The 14,468-nt window shown below is 47.7% G+C and overlaps 1 protein-coding gene across 2 annotated transcripts in view; it reads left to right on the top strand.

The window, feature by feature from the left end:
• LOC119464516 (CUGBP Elav-like family member 2) overlaps window positions 1-14,468 on the top strand; it is a 521,231-nt gene that overhangs the window by 39,053 nt on the left and 467,710 nt on the right. For both annotated transcript variants that reach the window (XM_049655498.1, XM_049655499.1), the window contains exon 2: window positions 3,687-3,734. The gene's annotated coding sequence lies outside the window, so the exon portion shown is untranslated. The remainder of the gene's footprint in view (window positions 1-3,686; window positions 3,735-14,468) is intronic.

The raw sequence follows: 14,468 nt of genomic DNA, 5'->3' as shown, positions 1-14,468 counted from the left end.
ACCTCAGTGTCGCTGCTGGACACGTTAAATAAGTTATTGATTGATTGGTTGGTTGATTGATTGATTGATATCGCGGGTAGGTGCTTTCGATTTCTCGAATGCGAGCAGCGTGGTAGAAGGTGTAGGTATTGTACTATTTTCACGTAGGTACACAAAATGAGGGACCGAGATGCAGAAAGTCGAAACAAAGTGAGCATACCCTTCGGCGTCAGTCAAGCGGTGTCTCTTAACTGCTTCGGTCGCTGAATTTCTGAGGCGTCGTGTAGTTTGAATTGTTGGCCCCGACGGCCGCATTCTGTTGGGGGAGGGGGTCGGTAATGCAAAAAGAGTTGTTCGTGTGCTAGCATGTAGGTGAAGGAGGTTTAACAACCCCCACGTGGTCAAAATTAACCCGGTGTCCTCCACTACGCCGTTTGCGTTAGTCGAGGCCCAGCATTCGCGAAGCTATATCACCGTGGCTAAATTTACCCAGGGATGAAATGCGTCGTGCAAGCCGGCCCAGATGTCTGCCTGGGGACTTGTTGGTCGACTGCAGTGAAATTTAACTAGGCTAAGTTTATTTGAAAAATGACTAGCATATACTGTCGAATCAATATTGGCAGAGCTGCGGGGCTGGTAATCGTCTAATTTTCTTATTATCAGCCTTTAATTAGTGCCGTAGCTGTCGACACGTGTAACTGGTGGTTGGCGGATGTGACGCAAATCCCAGCACGTCGCTTCCGAGATTTGTAGTGCGCGCCGCGGGCACCCGCTGATCTCGGAGGCGATGTCGAGGAATCACGCTGGTCCTGTGCGCCCAGTATCGTTACCTACGTCTACTAGTTTATTTTCACTAACCTGTATTTAGTTATTTATTGTCGGGCCCTCGACGCTACCATTTCTCGCCAATCTGGCCCTCTCGCCAAAAAGCTTGGATATCTCCTATAGGTTATAGTGAAAACCACATTGTCAGTTTGAAAACGGTTCGATATATGGATCGAGGCTGTGCAGATATATCGTGTCGGGCGAGGAGAAAGACTCAACCAAATCAATTAATCAATCAATTCGAAGTAGAGGGAGGCATTAATATTTTAGGGGTTAGACCCGGCCCGATGGCGAACGCTTACGTCGACCGCCGAGGGAGTTTGAACACGGCTCGATATTTGCATCGAGGCAGTGCTGATCGAGAGTGTCACGTGAGGACGGAAAAAAAATCAATCCCTCAGTTTGGAGCGGAAATACGCTTAATATTTAGGTGGTTACACTCCGTCGCGGCGGATGCGCATGTGGAAGCGTTCTTCGGACCCGTGTCCGTGTCTCTGGTTGGCCCTATACGACGTCGTCCGATGGCCCCGTATATGCATCTTCGTATACACAGACCCGCTGGATAGGTTGTCCCGCGTCTTTCTCGGGGGAATCTTTGGCTCGCAGCGCGAAGATCTACATGGGAAGCGAGAGAAGTGACAGGAAGGAGCGCCGTCTTGCACACTTGGGGCGCGCACACTTGCACGTTCGCGTCTCCTACACACGACCACACCGCTCCTTCGGCTGTACACCACCCCCGATTCTCCGGGCGACGCATCGAGCCACTTGTGGTCTATTTGTCGCCGTCCGCGCGTCATCGATCCGTGACCCAGAAGTGGCGCGCCGATATAGCCTCCGCCGCGTTCGCGGTAAACAGCCGGGAGAGCGATGGGGGCTTGGAGACATCGAAGGGCCGCGCGGGCGTCTATTGGTTTTTGCGGTGGCTGTGTACGGGCGGCGACTCCGACGGGGCCCACCGGTTCCGGTGGCCCCCGAGCTACCGTTTTAACTCGGCACCGAAGCGACCCGCGAACTCGATAAGCATCCTGTGCGGAGGGGCGCAGGGTCGACTGTCTGGGAAAAGAAAGAGTGCGGTTTGAGTCCGCGTTGTTGCGGTAAGCTCTTCAACGCGAGCGTATATACGTTGATCGAAGGTGGTAGGTGAGGGTAGAGACGTTTTATTGAACTTAGCGGCGGGCCGCCCTTCGTCGCCCCGAGAGACGGTGCCGTTTTACAGTTATATACGTAAGGTCTACCGCGTGGAATCCAAAACTTGCGTCGAATAAACTCAAGTAAGACGAAACAACAATACCCATGCCCCCCCACCCATTTTTTTTTTCGTTTCTTCCCCCGCTATTTTGTGCGTCTTAAAAAAAAAAAAATCTTCTTGCATGTTCCGTCGTTAAATTTCAGCGTGCCTTCTCTTTTCCTCGTCTTCCTAGAAGGGAAGACGAGGAAGCACCTAAGTCATAACTGTTACCATCTTATAAGTCAGGGCGCCATTCATTCATTCATTCATTCATTCATTCATTCATTCATTCATTCATTCATTCATTCATTCATTCATTCAATAATTTATTTCATCCGCCGATGTGGCATGGCTATCAGCGTTCTCGCTACTGATCGTGAGGTTCTATGTTCGATTCCGTGGTGCCACATTCGGGAGGGCGGAATGTAAAGGCGTCCCTCGCCGGACCCCGTCGTTGATTTTTTTTTTTTTTTTCGGACACACTGGGAATGTTTACGCGCAAGCTCTGTCGAATCGGCGAGATTGTGCTTGAAGCCGCGGGGGAAGCGAGCGCCAGAGGAGGAAGGCGCCCGGAGGTGGAGAAGAGAACCGGCTCGTTCGCGCCCTGTTCCGCATGTGCTTCGACGCCGCGGGGCTCGCTGTGCATGTCCGCGGCGTCCATGTAACCAGCGTTCACGAAGTGAAACGTCACTTTTACTTCTTTAAACCACCGTTCAAGGAGTGTCCCAGTTGTAGGAATACGAAAGAAAATGCGCGGTTATATTGATACATATAATACGCAAATAAGAAGTACGGCGCGATGTTTTCTGAGGGGGCTAGCTGCCCTCTCTTTGCAGGAGTTGATCTTCTAGCCTCTGCAAGGAACATTGCTCCGTTCCCTTCTCCCACATTTTGCTGTTCGCGTGTGTTTCTTCGAAGTGTTCGCCTAGCTGTTGGCTACTTGTCTACTGTATGAGCGACCTGTGACGTGGTGGGCGGCACCTGCGAGGTCGCCTCCGCTGGCGAGGAGATTGGCTACTATCGGCAGTAAGGACGCAGAAGGTTTTGCAACGCAGTTTCAGCCATTTGCGTCGCGTCCGTAGGTCGAATAGCTAGCGTATGCCATCGTTAGCGCATGTTCTACGCACGGGGCTTGATTTGCTTGCAATGTTCTAACCTGGTGTTAGGCCTTTTAAGGACGGGTCCAAAAGAAGGTCTCAACAGGTGCCCCGATAAGGCATCTCTCGTAGTCCCTGTTGCTTTGTGCCGTCTGGCCCCACGATTGATTGATTGATTCATTCATTCATTGATTGATTGATTCATTCAATCAATCATTCATTCAAGACATGCTTTTCGGAGAACATAAGTTTGATTTGAAATAGATGGATTTGCTGTTGCCTTCGGGTTAAAGAACCCCAGCTGGTGAGAAGTAATCCGGAGTTTGAAGGTCCTCAATTTGAATTAGGGTCTGTGAAACTCTGAAAGAAGGAAATAAAAAAAAAGTGAAATTGAGAACATTCGTGCTGGCACGTGCAGAAGAAAAAAAATATCTAGGCAAAGAACGGGAGGAGAGGTAGCGAAAAAAAAAAAAAAAACAAGGAGAACGATAAGCATGAAAATTGTAGACGCTGAGAGTACAAGGGTTGGTTGCTCACCTCTTTTCTTTTTTGCGCAGTGGTGATTGTTGGCCTCTGGTGTTCGTCCTAGGAACTGTACAGAGTTGGTGAGTATACATGCTTGCACCTTGCTACCGTTGCTTCTTGATTTCAGGCTAAGCAGTTTCTGATAATGGATTTGCATAAACGATTTCTAGTTCATGACACTTCAAAGGGACGTTAAATGGAAACACTTAGCTTATTCTGGTAACGTATTCTTTCCCCACTGTATCTTCATTTACTTGGCGGGAAGACGATGATTTTAGTAGCCGAGAAAATTAGGAACAAATTTCGTTCGAATACGCGCCCGAACTTCAGTGCCGGTACTGACGTCAGTAAGATGTCACACACTTAAATGTTCTTTCCGGTATCTGAACGAGAAGAAGCGGAACCGAGGGGCCCGGTTTTTATTTGTTGCAACCGTACGAAACCAGCCGACAATGAAGCTGGATAAAGCACAAAGGAAATTACTTGTCTTAATTGAGATGCGCAGTTCTTGCGAAGGAAAAACAAAGTGCTGTCAAGATTTGCGAAGTCGACTCCCGAATTCCTTTACAATGCAATGTTACCGTTATTTGGTTGTAAGTGACGACCTATGCAGACTCAGGCAAAATTCATGACGCCACAGGTTGCTGGTGCGGGATGTTTAAGTGACGCCGTCGCCGTCTTTTCGATGTCACACAGTTTCTGGCCCAGTAATCTCTGCTCACGATAAGAGTGCTCTTTTTCTTTTTTTGCTATTGCTGAAGCCTTATTTGCTAATGGAGCTCGACCTAATGTTCCACTTTACTGTCGTAACATTTTCGTATGCTATTACCGTCTACGCCGCTGTTAATACAGTATTCTCCAACAAAGGTAAAACTCAATTTCGGTTGTTTTAAGAGATGTTAATGTGTCTGATTTGACGCGTCTTCAGAACAAAGGAGCGAGTTTTGTCTGTCTCGCTTTTTTGTCTCAGTTTAACTTTCGGCGTCTTAAGACCCTGCACGCGCTAGTTTTCGTAACGGATACCTCGACTTCATCGAAGCGCTGCAACGCGTGTTGGCGCCAGCTTTGATGTTACGGTTTAGGCTCGCGTTAGTTCTACACCGAATCCGTGTGACGACAAGATGGTGCTCCGCAACATCTGTGGAAAAGTAGACATAACGAATGCCTGCGTGCTTTCAACCGTGACGTCATGCGGAGAGGCTGAGTGCAATCTATCTACATCTCAATTAGTGATGCCGGCGCGACGTTTAGCGGGGCCAGTTTTCTTTCTTTCTTCTTTTTCGAAAGCTTAGTTGTAGGAGCATCTGCCTTCCTTCAAGTGACGTCACGGGCTCCTTCCGATGCCTTAGAGGGCGCTGCACTCGCGCTCTCGAGACGCGAGCGAAAAGCGAGAGCTCATGCTTTAGATTGGTGGTGCCGGCGACGCCGAGCGCCGCCACCTTTATTGCAAAGCACGTTTTTCAGTGGTAGCGTGTACGTTCCGAGAGATGACGTCACGTGTGCCAATTCTGACGTCCTGAGAGCGCTGTTGTATAGCGGGCGCTGCACTCGCAAGCGCTTTCGCCGCGCAGCCTTCCGCCGCGTTGCACGGAATTGCGCGGACTGTCGTCGCCGCGGCCGATTCCCGAGAACCGTGCTCCGACTACTCACAATGAGAAGCGCGCGCGTGACTGAGCTAACCCGGTGACGAGGACGCGGTTGTCTTCGCAAGAAAGACGCCAGAAGACTGGGCCATATGCTTTTCTTCTTTTTTCGTATTCTCACCGAGCGATGTGGTTTTGTTTTTATTTTTTCCCTTCATGTTCTCTCGCGCATCGTCGCATTCTCGGGACCATCTCTCGGATGTAACTGAATCGGGGCGACGAAGGAGGAGCAAATGAAGAGGATACCTAGGACGGGGGCAGGGGGGGGTGTATGCCCCGAATAAGACGGGGATTCGCGAACCGCGCTTCCTCCATTTTGTGGCGCTTTCTGGTTCCCCAGTTCTTGCGCTCCCGTGCTTTTTTTTTTTTTTTTTCCTCCATTTACTTTGCTCGCCCAGAATGAATCGCGAACGCCCGCTCGTGCTCAGTCTTCTTTTTTCTGTCATCTTTTTTTTTCATTTCATATTCCTTTACGCTGAGTACGCTCATGCCGTTTTCTTATCGTACTCCTCTTGTTCGTACTTTTTTTTTTTTCGCTTTACTTTTTGTTCGGAATGATGGTAAGCGGGAGCACGTTTCTTGACTGCTCTTTGGGTGATTACGTGTCGATTTTTGTTTCGTCGTCTTAGTTTCTGCTTGTTCTTCTTCTTTTCTGTTTAGCGGCGGACGATATGGAGTTTAGCGTTCATCTCACGATTGCAGGTCGAATCGGGAGCGCGTCATTCGTGATAGGCCGTTTGAATGACGCGGCTCGGGGGGGCTCCCACGGTTTTGTTATTTATGGTTCCTTTGCGTGTCTAACCGTTTTTCTGTTTTCGCCGTGCCGTCCCGTTTCTTACATGATTCCCTCGGTGCCGTATTGGTGATTTAGGCATAAGGGGGGGGGAGAGAGAGAGAGAGAGAAGATGCAGCAGTGAGTAGTGCAGCTTGTATTTACTGGCACTCACCCGTCTCAGAATTTTCTTTCTATATGTTTTCTCTATTCTTCTTAACCTATGGGATTCTTGGGAGATGGTTCTCTCCGATTTGTGCATAGATCAGGAAGGCTCTCGGTAGTGGTGCGAGGGCAGTTTAGAATTGCCCTGAAGCCAGCAAACTTCAACAAAATATTAAATCCCGTAACGAGGATTTCAGGGCGGGTGGATATAGAGTGGCCACTCTGCAAAACTTTACGCTTGACATACTATGGGTACGTCGCGGAAAAACTCGCTAAAGTAAACGTTTTTGTTAATTAAACTAATAAAAAAAAAAAGAAAGAGAAAGGACAGGAACGCCGCTATTACCGCTCACCGGAAATGACGCGTGACCCAGAACGTTCAAATACCATGGTTCGTTCACTTGACCTCTGAAGTTGGGCGGGGCCCTCGGCGTGCTTGTGCGAATCTCGGAGGCTACGTACTTGCTGAAGCGTGGTGAGCGAGTTTCGAGAACCCTGAACCTGCGCCCGAACTGGCCAGAATGTGACAGCATCGAAGTCTGTGACGTCACACACTCACGGGCAGGCCTGCGGATTAAGTGCGATCGAAATTCGACAAAAGAAGTCCTTGGCCTTCGTTTTGTACACCAGCAAACAGCCGTTTTTTTGTTTTTTTTTTTTTTGCCAGACGAACAAACATTTGAGGTTTGCGACGATACTGCACCAATGAAAACGGATTTAGCGTTGCTGTTGATGTCCCTTTAATGAGTGTTTGATAAGGATGTTGTCATCGGTTCCTAGTAGCGTAGCCAGAACGTCGTTTCGAAGATTCAGCTTACTCTTCATTTCGAGGGGCCGTCGGGAGCCCCGTGGTAAACTGTTTCTCTTATTTTGCGACGGTGACGTCATAGATGTCAGCAATTCCGGCGGAAAAAAAAAATGCCGTCAGGAAATGTTCTCGGGAATGTGAGTTGGTGAAGAAAGAAAGAACCAAAACACCCCTTCGTGTGCAAATACGATGAACTCGTGCATGAGAAACAGCGAAGCCGTGTAACTGAGTTCTCAGAACCTTTCTGCAGTACTGCTGGTCTGGTTTGCCACTGCCCGCAATTAACCCAAATAGTTCGCAAACGCGCGTCGCTATGTTCTGCGCGCTTCACGATACGTGAACTTTGAACTTTGTTCTTCTATACAGGTCCGCTATATCCGACGCATGTGTTCCAGTATGCAGCCTCGGCTCCGCTTTGTGCAGTGATGCTGACCATGTCGCCAAACGTTCCAGCCGCGGCGCAAACATTATTTATTTATTTATTTATTTATTTATTTATTTATTTATTTATTTATTTATTTATTTATTTATTTATTTATAGATCAAATGTCCCTACGATTGGGACGTGGGTAACCCACAGGTCGGGTTATGGATATTCTCAACGGGTTTTCTGAAGCGAGGTGGCCTCGTGAATCGCGAGTGTGATAACGAGCGGTGTAAGATTTGCGAAAAAAAGACAAAAGTCGGGCACATTTTCGGGAGGGTGGCGAGGGTGTCAAGCTGAGCGTGCGCTTTTAATTCGGAATCGCTCCTTTTGTAGGAGTCAATCACGTACAACAAAACGAGTGGCAGAACGTTGTGAAACACCCCTGTACAGTTTTCCTGTATAAAAAAAAATAATAATAAAGCCCTGCGGTGTCCATTCTGCGACACGAAAGACGACATCAACCGCGCGTTGTCGTTGCGGGAGCATATCCTATAGGAATGATCAAGGTCCTTGTCAAAGCGCTGGCTGTGGGATTGCGCTGCCGAGTTCGAGGTCGCGGGTTCGTGCCCAGCTCCGTTTTGTTGCATTCCGATGAGGGCGGAATGCAACAAAACGTTCGTGTATCGTGCCTTGCGTGCGCTTTAAAAGAACCCCCACGTGGTCAAAATTAAACCGGAGTTCCCCCGACTATATGGCGTGCCTCATAATCGGACCGGGGTGTTGGCACCGTAAGAGTCCGGAATTGTGTTTTGTTTGTTTTGTTGAAGCGCAAGGCGGGCGTTGCACGTATTACGGCGCGCACGGCGTAACAGATTGGCCTCGTGAGCGCTTAATTCGTCGTGTGTTTATGCTTGTTGAAGCACAACTGTAACCGTTGAGCTTATACTATACCGTATACGCGTAGACGAAGCTGTTAAGTTGCGGTGCGTGCTCCGCAAACGGCAAAACTTAATTCTGCGTCGACCAGCAATTTCGTCGTTATAACGATTTTCCTCAGATAACGTGAGCACTTGAGAGTGTTCTCTCGTATGTGGCGCGGTAGTTCTTTTTATCCGTTTCTTCTTTTTTTTTTTTCAATATTTTATATATGCACATTTTTGTAATAGTTGTTGGTGTTTAGAAAGACAGCACGTGTTGCTGTTTCTTTAGTTTCGCTAATTGTATGAAAAAAAAAAAAAACACATGAATAAGCACCCTGCCGCCTCACAAGGATGTCTCTATACGCACGAGCTAGTTGGTTTGGCATGGCTGTACGTAGAGGGCTCACGCACCAACACACGCACTAATAAACCATTACTTTTATCGCCCTGTACTGTGTTGCTGGTACGCGCTCTATTAACGTATACAAGACGTAGGAAGTTCCGCAATTATTGTGCAACCGGGCATTACGGGAATATCTGGCAAATCACCGCCGTGGGCATCCGCAATGTGGGCGTATAGTTTCGTCGAATGGAGACGGAGAGAGAAATTTATTTACAGAAAGGCAGAGAGGTCGTCAAATGGAAAATTGCGTACGTCCCCTCGAGTGTAGCACGAACGTATACGAAGGAAACACGTACGGTTTTCTCGGAAGCAAAGCTCGGCGGTCGAAGAGGAAGTCGTCCTGCTCTGGGAATCGAACCCGGACGCCTTTTCGTTGTGGTTGCTCTGCCATCTGAGGTAACCCGGAGGCTATAATGGCACATTGCAGAGCAGGCTGAATTATTCGACAGCTCCAAGTATACGGGATCACTGAATATATGCCGAATGAGTTAAAAAAATTACGGGGTTTTACGTGCCAAAACCGCAATTTCATTATTGTTGCGAGGCATGGCGTATAGTGGGGCAGACTGCGGATTAATTTTGACCACCGGGGGCTCTTTAACGTGCACCCATCAATCAATGCACGGTACAGGGCCGTTTTTGCATTTCGTCCGCCATCAAAATGCCGCCCGCCGCGCCCCCGGGATTCGATCCCGCGACCTCGGGCTTATTGCAGCGGAACGCCAAATCCACTACGAATCCCGAAAGTGGGGCTGCATATAGAGGTAAATGTAGATAAAAACATAAAGTACTGGGATAGCAGCTGTGCTTAGTGCACGGTATGACGGAAGTGCTTTGCAAGCCGTCTTTCTTTCTTTCTTACCCAGTCGGCCAACAAGAACGTATACGTGAAGTATGCATCCCTCGCGATGCCGGGTTAAATTTATCAAGCGATCCGGTCTCGGCGGGCGGTCGAATCCGTAACACGGTGTAACACGCATATAATTTCTACATACTCTCACCCTGCCGACTCTTATCTGGCAACGCGATAACTGTTCGCGTGAGGCGAAGAAGGGCCGCCGTGGTGACCTAGTTGGCCTAGTTGGTAATCCGTAACACCTAGCTTTTTTTTTTTTTATTTCTTCTTCATTACCGGACAGGCGAGAAGTCGTAAAACGACGGGCACCACGGAAAGCGCCGAACTTTATCGAAGGGGTTATTCAGCTGCCTGCCTGTCTGTACCTTTTATCGGATATATCCTATTCTGCGATAAATATCTTAAGTGCCACACATCTTGTTTGCAGCTTGCTTTGTGACATTATTATATTGTTTCCGACTGTTACCTCATTTCTCTGTTATATTATCACTCAGTTTTCCGTTTCCATCTCGTTCACTACGTAGTGACGAGTGATTTCAATCCTTTTCATTGTTTCTTACAATTTTTTTTTTGTTGCCCGTGTTGCGGGGTCCTGTCGCGCAAGCCTCTCTGTGGCTTTGACAGACCCGATATTTCAATGTACAGACTCAAGATGGCAATGTAATTTATTATTATTATTATTATTATTATTATTATTATTATTATTATTATTATTATTATTATTATGCGGATAGGCATTGTGAATGTAGAAACGGGGCAGGAAGGAGATATTAATTATTGTCTTCGGGTGCTAGAGAAACCACGGTTTAGTGCTGCGCGTGCAAGTCTCGCTGTTTAGCACAACCAATAAGCGTTCGGCGTAAATGCTAAGCGTGACGTCACGCGCACGCGCAACAGCGTCGAGGCGATGCAATTCGCTTGCCGCTCCACAGGCGTTCAGGCTGCTGACTGGTATACATCCGGGTCGATAAAAGGGTTTACGTAACACGCACGCGCACGTAAAAAAGAAAAAAAAAAGAAATCGACAAGACATATTCTTGTCAGTATTTGTCCAGGCTGGTGAAAGCGTTTACGTAAAACTTTTAGCTCATCGAAGTAGACGAGACACGGTGGAAGCACAGGGCGTATGCGCTAGCTGGCTTATCCGTTGATGGAGTTTATGTAACGCGCATACACACGCATTCGCCAAAAAAGGTGAAAAAAAAAAAAAGAACGAGGTAATTTTAAGACAATTTTTTTCAGAGGGCACGCGGTCCCGTTAAGTGGGAATGTCAGGCATTTTCCCGACCGCTGACAAAGTACAGTACACAACACTTTTAGGTTATATTTGCTCGTTCAGCTTCGAAAATGCCAAGCTTTCACCATTTGGAGCATTTTTTTCTTGGGGTTTTCCGAGCCGATTGCCTCGCATCCCACAGGCTTGCGGGAGGCGGTTAGGGCCCAGTTGGCGAATATTACTACAACTGTCGTCGTACTAAGCCCGAACACACCTCAAGTGCATCTTTGCTTCTCCAACCGACGGAAGTAGGGTTATATTCTATGGTATACACAGAGTACATGTATGCACATGACAGCAGGCGTTCGCATAAGCACTGACTTGAGCAGGTGTCCTCGCATGTTGTCTGCATGCTGCGCTGTTGTTGTGGACAGAACTCGCTGCATTTTCGTCATGATAGGTAGCCTGCTGGGCTGGCTCGTAATCGGGCAGCGGTTAGAACGTTAAAAAACACCTCTTGCGACTGTCTACGACGTTCGGATGTCCGGAAGGTCCGTTTTGTTTCTTCTTCTAGAAGTGGTTACACGATACCCAGATCCCAGGTACACCAAACCCGTGGGAAGTCAGCTAAGATGACCTTGTCTTCAACAGATTGTAAAATGGTGCCTTCGATCCTTTTGGGTAATTAGTTCAATGCCCCTATTCCAGAGCTAAGCAGTCTTGTGAAGTATCCTGAGAGGTATTAAGAGGCCTTTGCACCACCGGCATGGGGTCTTTGTTGCTGGAGTGTCCGTGTGAACGTTTCTCTAACAGGCGGCCTCCAAAAGGGATAGTGACGAAAGTGATACAGACAGCTGTTGATTATCTAGTGAACGTATAGGATCGCCAGGTATATATGATTTTCTCGTCTAAATCGTTGCTTCGTTTGCGTTCAGTTTTCGGACAGGGGTGGCGACGTGCGTCTGTTTGGCACCACGTTTGTGTGCACGTTACTTGACGCAATTGGTGTGCCACTGACAAAGTAAGCTAAGAAAAACAATAAAATGAAAGCCCCCATGTGTACTTCAAAGGCACACTAAAGGGTAACATTTGTAAATTCGAGCACGCGTTATTCTGTCAAAACTAATTCGATTCTTCGTTTTCTTTTACCGCGAAGGTTGTTTCTTATTGGTACAAATGCAGGCCGGGGGGGGGGGGGGGGCACTTTCGAACTTCGCGCCGATATTTGAGCGAGACTACGCTAGTGCGGCGTCACATATTCCTAGTATAAATATTCTTAAGTGTTTTTTTTTTTTTCAGTTACGTGGGCCGTTTCAGTGCAGGAAAATGTTCGCGACACTTGTGAGGTTGAGCTTTTTGGTTTGTTCCTAATTGATAAACATCGATCCTTCTTCACCGATAAAGAATCAACGCGGCCCCAGTTAGACGCTCTCCGAATACTTGACGTCATGATGATCTGTTTCGGGAACTTAAGTGTGGCGTAGCCACGGTTTTTCGTTTCTGCGTCTTTCGTAGCAGTGGTCGCAGTGGTCGTATTGCTAATTCAGAAACTTAATTTACTGATCCATCTAAGCCTAAAGTGAGACTAAGGGAATACATTAAATTGAGCCAGATCGATAGACTATTCTCCCTGAAGTCTATCATCGTTCCCTGTGTGCTAACATATCGCTTTGTTTGGCGTAGAAAATTGCCGCCGAAGGCCCCGCTTCTGCTCCTCAATTTGAATCGCCCGCGCCAAAACGGATGAGGTGACGTAATCCACGCGTGACCTGCCTCTAGGCTGCGCTTTGTCAGTCAGCCAGTGCTGACGTCACGCGACAGGTACCATAGTCCAAAAAATAAAGAAGAGTTTTGTTCTCCCTACGAATGACGAATTCGTTATTATGGAAGCTTATTCTTTCAATGTAGTTCGACCTAATTTTTTTTCTTTAGTGCCCTCTAAAGGAATAGTGACATATGACAGTTCCGACTTCTAATTTCTCATTGCGTTGCGTAAAACGAAGTCTCCAACCCTCTAAACACTACAGAAAACTCCCGGCAGGCATCACAGTGTCCCAAATAACTCACTCTAATACTTCTTTCCGCTAACCAGTTTCGGTTTCGTTACGCAAGCGGCGGTTCCATCATGACGTCATGGAACACGGGCTTGCTTCGTTCCTGCAATCACGGCGGCTGATACGCGTGAGCTCCGCAGCTATAAATAATAAAAAAAATTCGTATATTATTTTTTATTATTAATAGCGTCATAATACCTAGTCTTATTGCTACACAACCTAAGAAAATTCTATTTCTGTGTCATGACTTCACGATGACGTCGATGACGCCAGGTCTGACATTTGTAGGTCAACTTTAGTGTAAAATTTAAATATCACATCTTAACGTTTCCCAACGCTCGCACTCGGTAAGTGTCGGCCTTCTACATTTGCGGAGCTTGTGGTACAGTTTCTACAACTTCGAGGACGTGCGTCATTGCTCCTTTAGTATTCCTCTGTATCGTCCCTTTAAACTGATTCATGAATAGAGAGTTTTCGATTAGGGGGACGCAAGGCGTTGGGGCCCCCTATTCTAAAACTCTCCAATACTGGTCGGCGGACCCTGGGGACGCGGTCTCCCGGAGTTGGCGTCGCGTTGCGACGAGAAGCACTCGACCCGGGAGTCCCCTCCTTCGCGTCGCCTCGATTTTCTTTGGGCGTGCGCGATTCCTGTCCGGCGATGCGCCGACGGTAATGTAAACAGCTGGCCGTGCCCAGGGAGCGAGTCAGTGAGAGTGGCCTCTCTAGGAGCGAAAAAAAAAAAAACAACGTGGCCCCGCGGCGGGAGTGCATAACGGCGCTACCGCCACCTCTCGGAGAACGCCGCAGGCTTAACGGCGCGCGCGCTGATCGATGTTTTCCTTCGTTTTTGCTTGAGAGCGGGTTCTCCACTCCGTTGAGAGATGGCGCCCTGTGTCCGTACAGGGAAGCGCAGAGTAAGATTGACCATGAACAACGAATGAGGAATATGGAGGAAAGTAAACGGGCTGGGAGAGTGTTCAGAAGAACATTGATTCACACTGGAGGAAAATAACTAGGAAGCTTACCATCAAGTAAGCGACCGGTATAGTAGGTAAGATAGCAAGAAAGAACGTCAAGCGGGAAGTACGAGAGGCTGAGACAATCTGGTGGGTGGCGGCAATGGAAAAGAAACCTTCTATGAGTAACTACTGAAGAGGAAAAAATGATATCAGGCAAGAAACAATTTGCGATAACTCAGAGGGAAGCTCTTTACTTTTCGAAGCGAGATCAGGATGCTTTAGAACGCGCACTTATAAAGCGTGGTACAATGAAGGAGAAGAAGCATGTGCTTGCTGCGGTAAAGCTAGGGAAACTATGGAGCATGTTCTATTAGAATGTGAAGGTATCTGCCCAGCGGTCGGTTTAGGCACCAATGGCCTCCTTGAAACCCTTGGGTTCAGCGAGAGCAGGGGAGAAAAGTAAACATGTCGACGATAGAGATCAGCAAGAGGCGATTGGAAGTTTGGTGGAAGTAGGGAAACGACAAACAACCTACAAACAGAAAGTTCCCAATAGGAGTTCAGAAAGTTTGGTGATGAAAATTCTTCGTGCATTTTTTTTTTTTTTTTGATGACAGGTGGGCCATTATAATATATAATAACGAACTTGGT

The sequence above is a fragment of the Dermacentor silvarum genome, chromosome 9 (genome assembly GCF_013339745.2).
Source record: "Dermacentor silvarum isolate Dsil-2018 chromosome 9, BIME_Dsil_1.4, whole genome shotgun sequence".
Classification (NCBI taxonomy): Eukaryota; Metazoa; Arthropoda; class Arachnida; order Ixodida; family Ixodidae; genus Dermacentor; species Dermacentor silvarum.
The sequence above is the reverse complement of the archived record's forward strand: the minus strand, read 5'-3'. Positions and strand labels throughout refer to the sequence as shown.